Source organism: Hyaena hyaena, unplaced genomic scaffold (genome assembly GCF_003009895.1).
Source record: "Hyaena hyaena isolate Hyena2069 unplaced genomic scaffold, ASM300989v1 scaffold_185, whole genome shotgun sequence".
NCBI classification, from domain to species: Eukaryota; Metazoa; Chordata; class Mammalia; order Carnivora; family Hyaenidae; genus Hyaena; species Hyaena hyaena.
The window spans coordinates 2174702-2193164 of NW_024080816.1; the positions used below are offsets into that span (position 1 = coordinate 2174702).

The following is an 18463-nucleotide window of genomic DNA, read 5'->3' on the forward strand; positions in this document are numbered from 1 at the left end:
GCATGGTGGTAACCCAGATATGGAATCAGAGAGGTTTCCATTCAAACCCTGACTTTGTCACATACTGGTCCCTTGAAATTTGAAACTCTGGGCCCAAGTTTTCTCACGATTAAGTTGGGGAAAATAATAGCTGCCCTGCCTGCTCCAGAGAGCTGCTGGGAAGAAAATGCAAAGAAACATTTGTGGGCTATTTCTTTGTAAGTTCTAATCGAAATGTCCCTACAAATCTAGTGGAATCAACATCCAGGTTACACAGTGGAGCTTTGATGTCACGGTTTATGAGGAGGTATGGTATGAGGAACAGTCACATTTCCCAAAATATCTTCCCCACTGCTCTATCATATATTATTCCCTCTCATCTGGCTCATAATTCCCATGACAGACATGCGTGATAGTATGGACAGCAAAAGAAGTTGTTGCCAAGTCACTGTATTAGTTATCTGTTGCTGTATAACGAATTAGCCCCCAACCAAGAGTGTCCAGCAGTCCATGGATCTGTCTCTTGCTTCAACAGTGTTTGGACAGAACACACCCAAGGAAGCCCCTTCTATCAGCCTCTGACCACCCTCCAACCTTCTATCCAGTCACAAACTTCAGAGCCTTCTTCTCGGCCATCCACTCCTTCTGGAACCAGCCAACACCCTATTTTGGGCTTAGCTCCTTATTAACCAATCAATCATGAGCTTGCAGATTTGTCTGAATGATTCTGCCCAGGTGGAGGCTGCAGCCTGGTCAACAAGCATCTGTGGGTGTCTTATACCTACCTCTCTCTGGGCTTCTATTTTGATGTGGGGCTTTGGAGAGTGTGAGCCACTTCTTCCCCTAGTTGGCTGTGGAGAAGTGCAAGGGTGCTGTGCATCTCTTGAAGATGGAAAACCAATGCAGAGGCCACGTCCTCTTCCAGGACATGCAGAAGCCATCACAAGATGAGTGGGGAAACACCCTGGAAGCCAAAGAAGCTGCCCTGATTCTGGAGAAGAACCTGAACCAGGGCCTTTCCGATCTGTATGCCCTGAGCTCTGCCCATGGACACCACCATCTCCGTGACTTCCTGGAGAACCATTTCCTAAATGAGGAGGTGCCTATCAAGAAGATGGGCAACCACCTGACTACCTTTAGCAGGCTGGCTGGCCCACAGGCTGGGAAGGGCGAGCATCTCTTCAAAAGGCTCACCCTCAAGCATGACCAGGAGCCTATTAAACCCATCTTTGGAGGGCCCCTCTGGTAACCCTCGTGCAAGAGCTTGTGCCTATACCTCTCCCTGAAGCCACTAGGAAGCTTTCTAACCACCCTGGAGCCCTCTCCCAAGCCTGAGAACAAATGTAAACAAATAAATATTTTTAAAGCCCCCCCAAAACAAACAAATAAACAACAACAAATCCCAAATTAACACAAAACATAGGTGACTTAAATCAGCAATAAACATGCATCATCTCATATTGTTTGTGTAGGCCAGGAATTTGGAAGGGCTTTGCTCAATATTTCCTTTTTTTTTTTTTTTTTTTTTTTTTTTTTTTTTTTTTTTTTTTTTTTTTTTTTTTTTTTTTTTTTTTTTTTTTTTTTTTTTTTTTTTTTTTTTACAAATAGTTTATTGCCAAGTTGGTTTCCGTATAACACCCAGTGCTCATCCACACAAGTGCCCCCCTCCATGCCCATCTCCCCCCTCCCCCCCCCACATCCATCAGTCCTCAGTTTGTTCTCAGCATTCAAGAGTCTATCATGGTTTGCCTCTCTCCCTTTCCCCCACATTTCCTCCCTTCTTCTCCCCCATGATCCTCCATTAAGGTCCTTCTAATCCTCCTATACGTGCAAACATATGGTATTTGTCCTTCTCTGCCTGACTTATTTCGCTCAACATAACACCCTCAAGGTCCATCCATGTTGCTACACATGGCCAGATTTCATTCCTTCTCATTGCCATGTAGTATTCCATGGTATAGATAAACCACATCTTCTTGATCCATTTGTCCGTTGATGGACACTTAGGCTCTTTCCATGCTTTAGCTCTTGTGGAGAGTGCTGCTATGAACATAGGAGTACACGTGCTCCTATGCCTCAGCATTTCTGTATCCCTTGGGTAAATTCCTAGCAGTGCTATTGCTGGGTCATAGGGGAGCTCTATTGTTAGTTTCCTGAGGAACCTCCACACTGTTTTCCAGAGGGGTTGTGCCAGTTTACATTCCCACCAACAGTGCAGGAGGGTGCCCGTTTCTCCACATCCTCACCAGCCTTTAGAGTTTTCTGTTTTGCTCATTTTAGCCACTCTGACTGGCGTGAGGTGGTATCTCAGTGTCATTTTGATTTGTATTTCCCTGATGAGGAGGGATGCTGAGCATCATTTCATGTGTCTGTTGGCCATCTGGATGTCCTCTTTGGAGAAGTGTCTGTTCATATCTTCTGCCCATTTCTTTATTGGGTTGTTTGTTTTTCGGGTGTGGAGTTTGGTGAGTTCCTTATAGATTTTGGATATTAACCCTTTATCTGATATGTCATTTGCAACTATCTTTTCCCATTCTGTAGGTTGCCTATTAGTTTTGTGGATTGTTTCCTTTGCCGTGCAGAAGCTTTTAATCTTGATGAGGTCCCAATAGTTTATATTTGCTCTTGATTCCCTTGCTTTTGGGGATGTGTCAAGTAAGAAGTTGCTGCGGTGGACCCAAAGATATACAGCCAACTAATCTTTGACAAAGCAGGAAAGAATACTCAATGGAAAAAAGACAGCCTCTTTAACAGATGGTGCTGGGAGAACTGGACAGCAACATGCAGAAGAATGAAACTAGATCAATTTCCCACACCATACACAAAAATAAACTCAAAATGGATAAAGGATTTGCTCAATGTTTCTTGTGATACACGTAGTTAAGATTTGGGCGGGGGTTGCAATCATCTGAAGTCTAAAGCCCTGAAGAATTCACAGCCAAGATAGTTCACTCACGTGTTGCTGGTTGTTGGTAGGAGACCTCAGTTCTCCTTCACATGAGCTTCTATTTGAGCTGCGTGTATGTCCTCACAATTTTGTGCCTGGCTTCTCCAGAGTGAGCAGTCCAAAGGTAAGAGCAAGGAGGAAGCCACGATGCTTCTTACAACCTAAGTTTGGAAGTCACAGACCACCACTTCCTCCACATTTGATTTTTTTAAGAAAGTAGTTGATCATTCAGGGCACCTGGGTGGCTTAGTCAGTTTAGCATCCGACTCTTGGTTTTGGCTCAAGTCATGATCTCAAGGTTTGTGAGTCGAGCCCCACATTGGGCTCAGTGCTGACAGTGTGGAACCTGCTTGACATGCTCTCTCTCTGCCTCCACCCAACTCTCTCTGTCTCTCTCTCTCAAAAATAAACAAATAAACTTAAAAAAATTTTTTTAAATAGAAAGTAGTTGATCATTCAGGCCCACACTCAAGGGGAGAAGAATTAGTCTCCACCTTCTAAAAGGAGAAATTGTCAAAGAATTTTTGGGTATATTTTAAAATCATTAGAGTCACCATGAAAACCCACCTATTATCTTGGAGGCTATTAGTAGTCAGCTAAGCAGGAGGGTGTATTGAGATGGCAGCAATGTTCAAGGCCAGGAGAGGTCACAACTCAGGCACAGAGATGAAGGACTCTGGGCTACCAGGTCATAAAGTAGTTTAGGGAGAGACGTTCATGACCGGGGGACATTCCTTTGGAGAGCAGTTGCCTTGGTCTTGTCTAAAGGCTGAACAAAGGTTTTCATCCCAGAATGGTTAGTCTTGGTCTCTTTTTGCTGAATGGCTTCTCCATATTGGCAGGGAATTTATAGAATTACTCCAGGAAAGTTTGGCTGGTTTGGGAAGTGGAGGTGGAATCTTCTGCTTTAAAAGACATTTATTCTCTTGATATAGGTCAGTTCTATTTTCTCCTGGAACCTTGGCCCTCACAAAATTTGATCAAAGGGTTAAAACACAGGATCATGAATTCAAGAGTCAACAGGGGAAAGTCAAAGTGAGCATAACAGATCTAAGAAACAATTAGGAGTGGCAAGCATTGTGGCAGACTGGCAGGCAAACAACGGATAATTTCATACTAGACAAAGAGACATATCTAAACCTTTTAGGAATAATTGGACATTGATTCTGAAAGAATGCGAATCATTAGTATTCCAGAAAACCCCCATCATGATCTATAGGTAAAAATGACTATGTATGGGAGTCCATTGAATTTGGACGTAAATGACTCTCTCAGTGGGCCCACTACATCCATGAATATATTCTTCTGTTATTTCCAAAGTTCCTAAAAATGTAGTTTGAGTAGATATACTCAGCAGCTGGTAGAACCATGAAGGTGGCTCCTTGACTTATAGCATGAGGGCTTTTAGGATCAGATAGACAATGCAGCACTCCCCTCTACAGCACAGGTAGTCCACCAACAAAGAATTTAAAGTCTCAAAGATCACAATCCCTACCAGATCTCTTTAACTAGCCTGTTTGGCTCTGCAAAAGACAGAAAACTATGGGGCCTTATTTTAAGTGTTGTTACATGATGACTACAATTGAAGCTGCTATTCTAAAGGTTGTCTCTTCACCTTGTGGGTCAGCTGGATGGCTATTAATCTGGTGAATACATTTTCTCTATTAGAAGTTTGCTTTTTTTTTTTTAATTTATTTTTATTTCTAGGAGAGAGAGAGAGAGAGACAGCGTGAGCAGGGGAGGGTCAGAGAGAGAGGGAGATACAGACTCTGAAATAGGCTCCAGGCTCTGAGCTGGCAGTCAGCACAGAGCCCAACGCGGGGCTCGAACCCACGAACTGCGAGATCATGACCTAAGCGAAAGTCGGACGCTTAACCGACTAAGCCACCCAGGCGCCCCGAAGTTTGCTTTTACCAGACAGGAATAACAATATACATTCACAATCCCAATCTCAAAACTACATTAATTCTTTTGCTTTAGGCCATAATTTAGACCAGAGGGATTTTTTTAATGTAACTTTTTATTTTTACAGAGGTGTAATTGACATAGAACGTTATATTAGTTTCAAGCATATAACACAGTAATTTGATATTTGTATATATTGCAAAAGGATCACCACAATCAGTCTAGTTAACATGAGTCACCATACATATTTCCGTTATTTTTTTTCTTATGGTCAGAACTTTTTGTAAGATTGACTTTCTTAGCAAATCTCAATGATGCAATAGAGTATTATGCGTTATAGTTGCCACAGTGTACGTCACATCCCTAGGATGTATTTATTTTATAACTGGAAGTTGGTAACTTTTGACTTCCTTCATCCATTTGGCCTATCCTCTACCTCCCACCTCTGGCAACCTCCAATCTGTTGCAGATCAAGGGATTTTTTGATCCTCTTAATAATAGCCCACAAAAGAGTAATGTGGCCCACAGTTTAGATGACATACTGTTAAAAGACTAAATGAGCAAGCAGAAACAGATATCCTACACACCCTATAAAACCTATATGTGTCAGAGTTTGGGAGATATGTCCATTGGAGATTCATGGATCTTAGAGACATTTCTAGAAGTTTCAATGTCTGTATAATATCAGAATATTTCTTCCAAAGTGAAAGAAAATTCATCATACCATGCATACCTCACCACTAAGCATAGCGGGACGTCTTAGGCTTGGCTCTTTTTGGATTTTGAAGGCAGCATATGCCGGATGTGGATGTTCTCCTCTGAAGCTGTTGCTGAGTTATGCATAAGGTTACAAGCTTCAGATGAGGCCCAAGAGGAGAAGCTGATTCAGGCCACAACACAGGCAATTCTGCCACCAGGTTTTCAGACTAATGAACCCAATGGGAGTGCTCTACGGTGCCTGTGTGAAGCCCTGATAAAAGGAGCACAATGGAGAGTTCTAGGGTTTGAGGATGAAGGTTTGCCATCAATACCCATATGAATACTTTTTAAAAATCAACTTCACTGAGGTATAATTAACATACAATAAATAAAATGTACCCACTTAACCATAGAGTTTAATGACTTTTGATAAATTATATACCTGAAAAAATAGAGCTCAGTCAAGATAAGGAACATTTCCACCAAATCAGAATGCTTTCTTGTGCCCCTTTGCACAATCCCATGTTCCTTTTCCAGAACCTAGCTCCAGACAATGACTGATTCTGTCATTATTGATTTGATTTATAGTTTCTAGAGTTTTATATAAGTAGAATCAGGTGGTATGATCTCTTTTGTGTCTGGAGTTTTGAGAGTCTTCCATTCGTTCATACGTACCAGTGGTATCTGCAGTTTTTTCCCTTTATATTAGTGAGTAGTATTCCATTGGACAAACATACTCCAATTCCTTTATCCATTAATAAACATCTGGATTGTTTCCAGGTTTAGGTTCTCATGAATAAGGCTGCTATAAACGTTCTTGTGAAGTCTTTGTGTGGACAAATGTTTTTATTTCTCATGGGTAAACACCTAGTAGGGCAATTTCTGGGGCATACAATTAGTGTATATTTATTTTATGCTTTTTAAAAAAAATTTTAATGTTTATTTTTGAGAGAGGGAGAGACAGAGAACATACGGGGGGAGCAGAGAGACAGGGAGACACAGAATCTGAAGCAGGCTCCAGGCTCTGAGCTGTCAGCACAGAGTCCAACGTGGGGTTCAGACCCACAAATCCTGAGATCATGACCTGGGCTGAAGTTGGACACTTATTGTGTCACCAAATGAGCCACCCAGGAGCTCCCAATTAGTGAATGTTTAACTTTATAAGAAACCAAAAAACCATTTTTCAAAGTGGTTGCACCATCTTACATTTTTATCAAAAATAGACCTGAGTTCCAGCTGCTGCATATCCTTACTAGCATATAGTATTGTCAGTGTTTTTAATGTTAGCTGTTCTAACACGTACACAGTAGTATTTCTTTATGGTTTAAAATTTTATTCCCTGATATCTAATGATGCTGAGTATCTTTTAATGGGCTTATCAGCTACTTTTAAAAAACTTTTGTGAAGTGTCCGCTAAAATTTTTTTAATTAGGTTATTTTTCTTATTATTGAGTTGTAAAAGCTCTCTGTGTATTCTGGAAACAAAACAGTGGTCATATGTATGTATTGTGCGTACTTTCCTTTAGTACCATACTAACCAGTGACTTAGGGAGCAGAACAGAGCACAATGTGTTAATAAGTCATATTGTAATCAAGGAAATCAGCTAAATAAGGGTTAGGTAACTTTTTTGAGCACAAATAAATAAAAAATAGAATTCAGGAGCTTCCAATATATTCTTGTCAAATGCAAAATTGCTGATAAATATCTGAAAGTAAATGCAAGAAGGCAAGAAAGTGTTTGAGTTACTGAATTATATTGCCTCCCAAAGGGCAGCTAAATGTTGAGATTGGAGTGGTGGATGCCAATTTCTATTGACTCAGAGTATCCTTCTTGGTCTGTGAAATTGACATCAAGTGAGTGGGTTTCTTGTTTTGTTTACTGGCTTTGAAGCAGATTCCAAACTCTGTAAATTTCCCCTCAATTTCTTCCAGCTTCTGAAACTATAGAATACTTTGTGATTGAAGTCAATACTATGGACCCTTATATTTCCATTCATTTGTAAATAAAAATGTTATTTTTGTATTATGTATAACATACTAAGTCCTATATATTTTATACTTAAAGAAACTATTTTATCATAATTGTTAGTATATATAAATTACATGGAAATGCATGACATACACTGTATCTTAAGGAAATGGATTCTTTTACAGTCGCTCCTTCAACATGCCAGGCCCCATTCTGGTACTCAGTCTCCAAAGATGGCTAAGATACAGGTTTCTGACCTTGAGAAACTTATAGCCCTGTGGAAGATAAATTTTTGCTTATAGTAAATGCTTTCTAAAATATTTAGGGGTAAAGAGGCACCGTGTCTGCAACTTAGTCTCAAACAATTTGGAAAAAAAATTATATATACGTGCATAAATGTGTACATACATACATTATATATACATACATATATATGCATACTATGTATGTGTATAAAAGAATGTGTATATAGGTGTGATATGCACATACACACACATTTAGAGAGAGAAAAATAAAGCAAATATGGGAAAATATTAGCATTTGGGGAATCTGGGTAAAGGCTATATAGCATGTATTCTGCACAAAGCAATAGTGTACTAAAAGAAATAAAAATCGGAGGGGACCTGGATGGCTCAGTCAATTAAGTGTCTGACTCTTGATTTTGACTCAGGTCATGATCTTGCAGTTTCGTGGGTTCGAGCCACACATCAGGCTCTGTGCTGACAATGTGGGGCCTGCTTGGGATCCTTTCTCTCCCACTCTCTGCTCCTCTCCCCTTCATGCTCTCTCTGTCTGTCTCAAAATAAATAAATAAACTTTAAAAAAAAAAGAAATAAAAACTGTTATTGGAGGCCAAAATATCCTACTCTTTTCCCACGTGAAGTTCAGATATACAGAGTCTATAAACCGGTATACAGTATCTGTGGTATTAAAATTTCAAGGCAGAGAGCAATTAGGGGGAAAAAAATTCTGAAAAGGCACTTGGAGAGTGATGAGGAAAAGATTGAGAAATTGTGGTATCCAGGAACTCTTTATGCTTTTTTTGCAACTTTTCTGTAAATCTAAAATTATTTTGGAACAAAAGTGTAAACATTGCACCGTGCCGGTGTTGGGAGAGTTAGGGGAGCACAGAGGAGGTGGCCTTAATTCTGCAGAAGTGGGTGAGGGCGGCTCTGGGTCAGGGGGCATGAGAAGTCCCCACCGGGAAGGTGACATTTGCCCCAAGTCTTGAAGGAGAATCAGGAGTGGGCTGGGTAGATAAGGACAGGGCCTAATCCCAACAAGCCCGGGAAGAAGATTAAATTCTGTACCATTTAGTTAGATTGTTTAGCATATTTTACCATATTCTAATGAGATGCAATGTGATAAGCCATGTCTTTTCACTCCATCATTTCAAGGATGCCTTGCAATTAAATACCAATCTTCTGTTAGGCATAAGATCTAACTGCTGAATTTTCGGGAGAATCGGGAGTTGAAAGGAAAACAGGCTCCCTTCCTCTAGGACTGGCTATGTATCCAAACTTCCATTCTTCCAGGGAATGCTTCTGGATTCATGATTTATGGACTTCGGAAACCCTTTGGGATTTTGGAGAGGGGAGGTGCCGGCGGTGAAATTTGCCTTTAGCTCTGGTGCTGCACTGGGTCAGCAGGCCTGAGAGAGGCGGAAGGTGGCTTTCACATTTCGGAGCGGCAAACCCTGCCTTTCTGTGGTCTGGAAACCCGACACTGGGCTGTGGAAACGCACAGAGTCAGAGAGCGTGCTGTGAGACGGGGCGCGGGAAGGGGCAAACGCTGGAAAAATTGTGCTTTTTTTCCCCGTGACAGTTGCCTTTTGTTTGGACAAATAATTTGAGGAGAGAACAAAAAAGCAGTTGTTTGCTTAATGCCAAGCCACAAAAACAGGGAGCCTTTCTGGCCCCAGCGAGGAGTAAATTCCTGGTCCCAGGCATTCCTGGTGATTTGCCCCCTGGTCCTGCAGACCGAGGTGACCCAGAAAGCACCCACTGTCCCCGGAGCCCCTTTTACCGGGCAGGGGCCGCTTCACTCATTCATAACTCAGGAGGACAGGAGTCCGGGGAGGCCAGAGAGCTCGGTGCCAGGCCAGGCCAAGCCAGAGGGTGGCTGCGATGGGGTGGGGTGGCCTGAAAGCAAGTCATTAATTCACATGGAGGTCTGGCCTTGCCAGTTGCCTGTTTTCTCGGCCATGCAAAAAGAGTACAAAACCTTGTGTTCAAAAGTTTTGGAGTTTGTAACATATACAGATTCATACACACATATACACAGGCCCAGAAACACACAAACTGCTTGTGATACATACATTTGGTGCCAACATAAACAGAGCTCTGGCCAAAAACCATGTTGGTTAGCAACTGGCCAATGAACTGTTTAAAGTTTGATGCCAACAGAAAAACGCGAACAGTGGTGTTTTTTCCTAAACTTGAAGTCACCAGTTAGTATTGCTTTTCCTCTGCAGAATGGTTTTCTAATATCTTCACTCAGTAAAGATCCTGTCTGCAAAAGGGCCCATGACGGGTTTGCTATTAGGTGAGTTCATTACCGTAAATCCATCCACAGTGAGTTCCAATAACAATTACAAGGCCATCAAGCCATGAAACCCAATGGCCGATTTGGATTTGTGACCAGTGCCAGTGAGAGGTGGGGGGCGGGAGGGGGGTAGTTCTGGACTTCTAGAACTGCCTGGTCTCCAAAGCTTATGGAAGCTCTGAGGCTCCAAAGGAGGAAGGAGCAGCCTGTCAGGCTAGCCAACTGACACTTGGAAGAGAAGGCTGCTGGGGAGGAAACACGTGCTGTTCCCTAAGCCCTCAGAATCTACCCCTGGCACCACATCATCCTAGGGCCAAAGCCACATACAGGAGAGAATGCTCTTCCCTACACTCTCCGACCTTTGGGAGTTACAACGCCATGCCGTTCTATCTCCTAATGAAGCCTGTTCCCAGGGAAGGACTGACGTCTATTACTTATCACTGAGTCTAAATATATTCAAGTCACCGTTACCAGGTCACGTGATGTGCTGAACTTGAACTCTGTGGCCTTGACTTCTGCTGGAAGAACTGGTGCCCTTGGCCAGCATTTAGGACAGAATTTGGTAGGGATGAGGAAAGGCAGGATTTCTCCAAACCTGCCTGCTCCCCAACCTACATGTTCTTCTCTCTCAGCCTCCGGATCTCAGCTTAATTCTCCATTTCTAAATAAGCCAAGTTCCGATGAGAGAGTGTCTTGGTCCCAACTCCTTAGCCCTCACTGAAGTCAAGGCCCATGTCTGCATTTGATCACACTCTGAATCAAGTGTCTAGCCCTCTGCCTGGCATATGACATAGGCTCAAGCAGTTTGTTGAATAAATGAATCAATGAATGGTTACATGAGGGCTTGGATGGATGCATGGGTGGATGATGGATGATGGGTGATGGGTACATAAATGAATGATGACAGGTGGACGATGGAGTTCCAATAAAACTCCGTCTGGGCCCCACCCATCTTCCTATCACCCTGCCTCCCTGAGAACTCAGCTGCGTTGGTGCAACCTACAGAGGTCCAGCCGATAGGTGATGGCGCTACAGGATTCTCGTGATGAATTACTGCAGTAGCAACTGAGAAAAGCCAAGAGAGCAAACAAAGAGAAGGGCTGGGATGATAAAAGCCAGAGTGGGAGAAACAGAGAGGTGGAGAGGTGTGCAGCCAAACAGACCACAGGCAGCTGGAGGAAAAAGGCAACAGCTTTGGGGACCTGATGGAAAAACAGAGAGAAGAGGGACTGGAGACTGGCAGCGGGGAGGGGAGGCAGCTGAGAGGGGGAATCATGGAAAAAGAATGTATATTATCAGGAAAACAAAATGGTCGGGTCTTCTCTAACAGGTCTGTAGGGAGGTGAAGATTGAAAGCGGGAGGCTTTTAAGAGGAAGAGAGAGGCGGAGGAGGAGAAGAATCTCAACCAGAAAAATTTAAGGAGCAGAGAAAGAGAGAAACAAGATGAGAGACAAATGCTGGCCCTTCAAGGTACAGAAGGGGTGCCAGGTGTGAGAAAGCCAAAGCCACAGCTGCTCTGCCAAGGGAGGAAACCTTAGGAGACCCGCCCAGCCAGAATCTTGAAGTCTCAGACTTTTTCCACCTTATGAGCTGTAAATTGATCTATTCAGTTAGAGAAACCTGGTTTTTATTGAGCAATTTCCTCTGAACGACCTCCAGGTTTGAAAATGTCCCCAAAGTTCTCTGACTCTCCCCCCCCCCCCCCCCCCCCCCCCCCCCCCCCCCCCCCCCCCCCCCCCCCCCCCCCCCCCCACCTACTGCTCGCCGGGTCCCTTGGCTAATCCTGATATGGCACTGGGCCCTCCTGGTGCGGAGACCTCAGATCTGTCTGTTCCGTGGCCAGTTCCCGGCATGCACCTCACTGAGCTCCCATCCGGCAGCCGCTCAGGAGCCCCCAGCCACAGAAAGGCTTTCTAACTGAGAGAGCCATGTCCTCTTCTGCCTGGCCTCGATATCAAGGCGATGTCTCAATTTTTCTTCCCTAGCCTTCAAATGGGGCCTCTTGCAGATGCAAACAAGGGGCTCTTTATGGGAAACATTGCCCATCTCTTGCTTTCACATTACATCTTTTATGCCAACATCCCTCAAAGCACTTTCACAGACAAGTGTCATTGTCTCCCCCTTACAGATGGCACCAGAAGGAGAGCACAGAAAGTTAAGTGGTTCAACAAAGGTCAGACTCAGAAAGTCAGAGCAGAGGTGGGAAACAGAACCCAGAGCTCCCTGCTCCCAGGCCCGGCACCTGCCCATTCCCAGGCCCAGTGGGAAATAGCCAGCCTCCGTGAGCACCCTTCCCACATGCTGGCAGCATGCAGACACCCCTCATATTTGCTATTTAAAGCTCAGAGCTGAAACCCCATCTTCATAATCGGGATTGCACAGGTCTCTGGATGGAAGGGGCCACCTTGCAAAGTTGACTGAAGACCAGTGTACTTGCCAAGACTCAGTAGGGTGGGAGAGAGGCCTGAGGGCCCCCTCAGGAGGTGAGATGCCGGCGTCAGGCTCGGAAAGCAATTGCATTACCTGTGTGGCTGAGGTTTTACTGCCCGCTCAATCTGAAAGTTAGCAAAGTAGTAATCAATGAAAAGGAAATATAATTGAGAAGATTAAAAGCTGAGGGTGGGTATGGACTGGGGAGGGAAGTGATTGCTAAAGAGGTCCATTTGTATAATTCAAAGGTCGATGCCTCTCATTAAACTCACATCTCCAGACACTCAGGGGGATGAAAGAGAATCTCTCCATGCTGACTGGCTGACACCTAAGAGTTTCCTCTGGCCACTTTCAAGGGCAGCATGAGGCCAGAGGGACAGAAGAAACTGTTGGAAAGAGAGTTTAGGGGAATCCATAAGCAAATGAACATTTGGAGAACTGAAACACAAAGCCAGATCTTCTGACCTTTTTAAAAAAGATATCCAAGTTTCTTTTCAACCATCAGGGCTTATTTACATGACCTGAATGAAAGCTGAATCAATGTGCAGGGAAATTCCAGTCACAGCTTTACCTTCTCTGTACTGATACCCACTCCAACACACACGCGCGTGCATGGGATTCTCCATACAAGGAGTGCGTGTGTTTCTGTAACTTTGGGTCAGTAATGAGCTCTTGCTGCCGCTACATGTTTACTTGCAGAACTGCCAACTCCGTCTGTCTCTGGGACTAGTGACAAGCTTGTTCCGCAAACTCCTCCCTGGGAAGGGAGATACATAGGAGTGTGTGTGTGGATGTATCTATAGTTCGGTGCTCTGGGGTCCAGGATATCAGGTCATGGCTAAAACCAGGTGCCAAAGCCAACAATACATGTTTGTCTTCCCGACCTTGCTCTTTGTTGTGGTTTCTAACAAGATGTCCAATGTATGCTGGTCTCTCTTGCCCCTTCATCTTCTGTCCTCTCTGCCGACACCAGGAACCTGTACAGGTGTGTCTGGGACACCAGAGGACACAGATAGAGCTGCCAGATTTCGCAAATGAATTTGCTTACTATTGCTACCTAACGCATTACACAAAGTTAGAGGCCTAAAACCACACACATTCTTCTCCCACAGTCTGTAAGGTGAGGAGTCTAGCACGAGGCCTTCTCTGCAACACAGCCGTGTTCTCCTTCAAGGCCAAAAGGAGAATTCTTCACTGCTTCGAATCTCGGACTTCCTATGCCTCTAGCCTCTAGCTCCTGATTTCAAGAGCTCATGTGGTTAGGGGCAGCCATGCTCATCACCTCCTTTTTGATTAACTCAAAATCAACTGATTAGCAACCTTAATCACATTTGCAAAAACCCCTTTCTGTCGTGTAATGTCGCTCAGTGACAGGAGCTGTGGCCTTTATGGCCTCTGATTTTCACCCACACTCTTGGGGAGGAGGTTATGCAAAAGTGAGGGTCCTTGGGGCACCTTTAAGAATTTTCCTTCACACAACACATATACATACAGGATGCTCAGCTGAATTTGAATTTCACAAAAATGACAAATAATTGTTTTAGTGTAGTTATTGTACCATGCAATATTCAGGACATATATACTGAAATACTACTGGTTGTTTATGTGAAATTCAATTTAAATTGGGCATCCCGTATTTTATCTGGCAACTTCCGAGAGCCCGGGGGCTCTGCACCACACAAAGGCCAAGACCCGCCTGTGGTAAAAGAAGACATTTCCTGTGTGAAGCAAGCAGCAGTAGAACTTTCTTCAGCTGGGGGCCCTGGTGACAAGAGAAGGCCTCCGCAGCCTCTTTCTGCAGCATCACTTTCTCTGCTTCCCTCCCCCAGATCCCTCAGCCCACGGCTGTCAACACCCTGCAAACGCACGGAGAGCAATTGCTGTTCCCAGGCCACGAGCACAAGCGGGCCCCCAAGGTCAGCCACAGAGCCTCACTTGCCCAGAATCACAGCCTGCTGGTGGGTGGGGTGGGGACATCACCGGGGGAGCCTGGGGTGCGGTGAGGGGGGAGGCAGGACCCACCCCGGGCTATTGGCCCTCTGCCCGGCATGGAAGCTTCCTGTCCCGGGAGAAGCTCTTGCCCTGGAGGTGGGCTGTGGGGGCTCTCTGGGCCATGGAAATATTCCCTCACCGGCAGAGGAGTTTTCCTTGTGAGCCACTCTTGGCTCTCCGTGAGGCTGCTCCAAGTCCTTGCCAACAACACTTCAAACTCTGGCCAGCCCAGTGTTACATTTTAACAGGCCAGGCCCTATTAGCCTGATCCTAGGATGGGTTATTCTTTCCAGTTTTCACTAACAAAAATCCCTTTTTATTTGGACACTCAAGTGGCCTCTAGGAACGAGGCTTTCATGTGTTGCCAAAAATGTTCGGATGCGGCAGCATTTGTGTGTGTGGTCAATTACATCAGTACCTCTGGGGTTGATCCCACAGGCCTTTCTCAGGCAAGATTCCTGTGAACTTCCAGCAGACCACCCCCCCCCCGCCCCCTTTCTCCTGAGCTCTATCTGCAAGAGAGGCCCTGGGTGGTTGGAGATGGGCTTTAGCATGGAGTTCTTCCCCTTGTGAAATCAATCTGAGTGGGGAGAGTGATTTATATGAGCACTAGTCAATGCATTATTAGAATTAATATCATTATTTTGCTGCTTCCCTTTTTAGGTTTTTCCTCTCATAAATCAGTTTAGTTCGATAAGATTGGTCTGAGTTTGGGCTGCATACAGACAAGAGTGTTCGCTGTTGTGGAGCAAGGGACCCTTTGGCGAGTTCAGACAATGCCTCCATTGTTTTCTGATTTATTGAAAGCTCAGGTCTTGCTAGTATTACATGTACTCGTTGATGTTTTGCAAAGCAGGGATTAGTAAGATTTTTTTTTTTTTTTTTTTTTTTTTTTACCTGAAAGCCATGTCCATGCAGTGCTGGTTTCTCAGAGATTCTATCTGGTCTGTCCTAAGCTGCCTTTCCCACAGCCAAGTAATGGCCACCGAAAGGGTAGGTGGGTGTTTTTATAATCATTCTTGTTTCCATCTTCATATTTGGCCATCACCCACACTAACTTGTCTCGTGTGTGTGTTCTGAGTTTCCGAGCTGCCTGCCGAACAGAACCCACTTCGGTTCTTTTCTTCAACACCCTGGTCATGCAATCTGTCCTGTGGACTCTATCCCATTGCCAAACCAGCTCGGGCTGTGGCCTCCCATCAGAAGCCCACCAACACGGGCACGTGGGGGGCTCAGATTCCCCCTTCCACTGGCTTCTTCTTGCACCTCATGGAAAGGTTCGCTATCTCATTTTCCAAAACTTGCTGCAGAAGTCACCAGGAAAGCCTAAGGCATTTTTCTTATGGAAAAGACAACATCAGAAACGCTTAGAAGTTAGCCCGCATGAGGAACTCTGGAACCGCTGATCTACCGCAGCCCCGTCGGGCTCGCTTCATTGCGTTTGCCCACCACATCTTCACCCTTCCATCCGCCAACCACCTGCTCACCAGCCATGGAACTTGAGTCCCACGCAACGGCTTTTGCTATCTGGACCCCGTGCCTGGGGGCTCCTCTGCCCCCTCTCCTCTTTGCATAGAACATGAACTTAGGAGAATAAACTCAAGACGACAGGGCGCCTTCCCACCGGCACCCGCAGCTGCTAATATGAGGAATTCGGATGTTAACCCCTCTAAGGGCGGCCACCAGCCTGGGGGCGCTTTGCTTGACTAAATCTAGCAGAAACTGATGTTAAAATAAGTCTTAAAGAGATGAGGTTTTCAAACCCAGGGTCTTCTGTATAATAGTCACTCACTAAATAGTCGTGGAACCAAAACTGGAGTTGATATCAATGTGTTTTCTGTTGGAAGAGAAATTTTTAAAATAAAATTTAAAACATCCCCCCCCCAAGTAAACTTTTCCAAATAAGGGTGTATCGCTGTATCTTTAGTGACAATCCCATGTCAGAGCTACAGAATGGGCCTTCCCTTCCCCAGGCAAGATTCAGGGCTGGGAATTCTCAGAGCAGCCTTAATTTTAGTAGAAGCGTAGCACACCTACATGTGAGCACAGCACACAGTAACATTGATCCTCCCCCAATCCCTACTCACACACCTTCCCTGGCGAACACACACATGTCTATTTCTTCCAAGGGGGGACATTACAAAGGAAAATGAATCAAGAAATGGCTTTGGGAAACTGAAAAAAGAGCTTTAAAATGTTGGTTCTGGACTGAACACCATTGAGACGGCAGTCGAAGTTGGCAACATCTTGACTAGGGGTGTTACAAGTTAGGAGCACTCTTACTACCTTGTAATTCCATATTCGAAGGTAACAGGTTTCATTTCATCTATGTCATTAACAGAGTATTCTGGGAAGCTGACACATTATTAGCCCCATTTTACCTATGCCAAAATTGAGGCTCAGGGAAACTAGATAGCTTGCCCCGACACTTGAAGGTATGGCCCAAAGCCAGATTTCTCATTCTCTTTTTGAGAAACGTTGTTCAGCATGAACATATTTCCTTCTAAGTAGCAACGTTTATTTGCTTATCCTTTCAACCAGGCTTTGAAATCCTTGATGATGATGATAAGGATGATGATGATGATGATGATGATGACGACGACAACAATGGTGACCATTTATTTTGACCCACCACATTTTCAAGCATTGTATTACGCCTGAATGTAATCTTCAAAATGATCTTGTAAGTCGGGGTAATATTAGTCCCATTTTATTAATTCGGGGAGAAAAGGCTCAGAGATGTGGATTAACTAATCAAAAGTTGCACAGTAAAAAACAGCCAACCTCTGATTTGGATGATGCTGGGTATGTCCCAGCAACTGCTAGATTTCAGGGACAGAATACTTATTTAGAAAGCCTGGGCTAACTGTTTTCGTGGGTTTTTTTTCCCCTTTACAGCCCAGACTTACTTTCTCTTCATTTCTCACCTGCTAGCCCCATATAATATTTCTTAGTGTGGAAGTGACTAGTACCAACATAGAGCTGACCATCTGCAACACGATGCACAAGATTCAGAGGAGGGCAAAATGTAAGCTTCTCTCCCTCTCTCTCTCTCTTTCTCCTTTCTGTCTCTTTCTGTCCCTGTCTTTCTCTTTCTCTCTTAGTAGCTCCATTTGAGGCTCAATACTGTCCTACCTCTGGCTTCTCACTGATAGCATAGATCAGGGCCACTAAGAGAGACGCTCCTATGTCCTTCGATGAGCCTCCTTAGAAATGATGCACCTTTTATACAATGCAGTCTTAACAAGGTTTGCCATGCAAAACCCAGCAGAACATAGAAATGTATAGTCGGGCCTCCACTGCTGGAAAGATTCGTGGATCATTCTAGATAGGGATTCATTCTTCTTTGAAATGGTGTGGTTGCTCAGGAAAATCAGAAAGGTTGTGTTCAGCTCTCACGTCTGAAACACACTAGCTATATATCTGCAAGCAAGTCACTTAATTTTATCGAAAGTACGTCCTCGTCTGTAAAATGAGGTAATGCTACGCTACTTTCTGCTCCTATGAGGATGAAAATATCACTATTCTGGCAAGGAGTAGGTCCTCAACAAATATTGCTTTCCTTTGGGGAATATATGGAATATAATTTAGCTTTATCTCCAAAGTGCGAGGTCATATAAACTGTAACCATTAACTCTTAGACTGTGTCTTAACACAGGGAAGCACTCAGGTTACTGGTTAAACAGGCCTCAGTTTACCCCTTGCACTAAGCACTCCAGTCCAGCTGTGTGGACCAGCATGGGTGGTTCACCACCTCTAGCCCCAAAGTGGTGAGGAGAGGGACCCACAACTTAACTTCCAGGACACGGAAGGAGAGTGTCACAGAGACAGACCCCATTGGCGAGGGACAATAACCTCAGTGGAAAGAACCAGAGGAATACATACCTCAAACCCTCTCTCTTCCCTCCCCTCCATATCCTGAGAGCTTCTGCCATTGGACAAACCTAACAAAAAGCCACAAAGCAAGGCTTCCGGGGCACAGAGTGGCAATAAAAAA

General features: G+C 44.4%; 1 pseudogene; it reads left to right on the forward strand.

Moving 5' to 3' along the window:
* Positions 1 to 678: 678 nt before the first annotated feature.
* On the forward strand, positions 679 to 1228 carry LOC120237550 (annotated as a pseudogene).
* The last annotated feature ends 17235 nt before the right edge of the window (positions 1229 to 18463 follow it).